Source organism: Otolemur garnettii, unplaced genomic scaffold, assembly GCF_000181295.1.
Source record: "Otolemur garnettii isolate 467f Iridium unplaced genomic scaffold, OtoGar3 scaffold00018, whole genome shotgun sequence".
Taxonomy (NCBI): Eukaryota; Metazoa; Chordata; class Mammalia; order Primates; family Galagidae; genus Otolemur; species Otolemur garnettii.
In genome coordinates, this window is record NW_003852413.1 from 2638928 (window position 1) to 2640162 (window position 1235).

A 1235-nucleotide genomic window follows, 5' to 3' on the forward strand; every position below is an offset into this window, starting at 1 on the left:
AGCACTGCTCTGGCCCTCCCCAGGGCTCTCTTCAAGTTCTCAGATGGTCACTTGTACTTTTCCAACAGGGGGACCCCTGCAGGTAAAACAGGGGCTGCTCTCAGCGTGGAATGGGGTCCCCTTCCCAGGTGTGGCCCTGAGGTGGCCCCACCCATCTCTGCCCTGACCTCTGCCCAGCCTCATCAGTGCCATCTCAGCTCTTCTTTGAGGACACCCACAGCCTCCCCAGCTCACTCTGACACGTGGGTGACTCCTCAGGGTGCCCCCCTGGGGTAGAAGCTTGCAGTGCCTGGAACCCCTTGGCAACGTCACCTGGCTGCCTCCTCCTCCCAGCCTGGCCACCCTGTTGGGACTGCTGTCCGTCTCTCCCCTCCAGCCCCGCCTCTGTCACTAGCCAGAGCATGCCTGCCCACCCCAGCTCTAGGCCTGGCTGTCCACCTCCTTGTGGACCCACCCTGACTACCCCCCGGGGCATCTGCATTAACCACCCAGATCCCTCTCACTCTGCTTGGGATCCTGGCTCCCGAAGGATGGTCTGTCCATCCACACTCTACTCTGCCTTCCACCAGGCCATGGAGCTTTTAAGCAGTTCAAAAATAGTGTCACTTTCTCAAGAGTTTGAGGGCATCTGTTGGGAAATTGTCTTAATAGAGGAATCTGTTGGTCTGACATGCTTTGCTGTCCTCTGCTGGTCACTTGGGGTAGTACATGCAAGGCCTGTGCAGCTGCCCAGGGAGGGGCAGGGACTGAGTAACTGGAGGTTGGGGGCGGGGAACTGGGGGCTGGGGTTGGGGACTGGCCTCCGTTGTGCTGCAGCAGGGCTGAACAGGCTGCTTCACCAGGCCCCTTGCCTTCTCCAGCGCACCTCTGCTGCTGCTCTAGCTGCCCCCGGGGATCTTGCCTCCACCTCCCAGGGAAAGGAGAGGTGGGACTCTGCCATGTCAGCCAGACGTCCAGAGGAGAGTCAGCATGTGCACATGACTAGCAGGTGCCAGCTCTGTAGCCCTTCAATTCTCCCAGTGTGTCTGGGAGGGGTGGGACTGCCAGCCAGTGGCCCCGTGAGACCCACCAGGTGTGTGGATGGTCAGCTTGGCTCAGAGGGGCCTACTCCTGACTGGTAACCCCTGTGCCAGGAGGACACTGGCTGCCATCTAGCAAGCACTGCTCTGGCCCTCCCCAGGGCTCTCTTCAAGTTCTCAGATGGTCACTTGTACTTTTCCAACAGGGGGACACCT

The 1235-nt window shown here is 60.2% G+C and overlaps 1 protein-coding gene across 1 annotated transcript in view; it reads right to left on the minus strand.

Annotated features, from left to right (window-relative positions):
* Positions 1 to 1235, minus strand: part of CCDC40 (coiled-coil domain containing 40) — a 54077-nt gene that overhangs the window by 13797 nt on the left and 39045 nt on the right. The gene's annotated exons all lie outside the window — the stretch shown is intronic.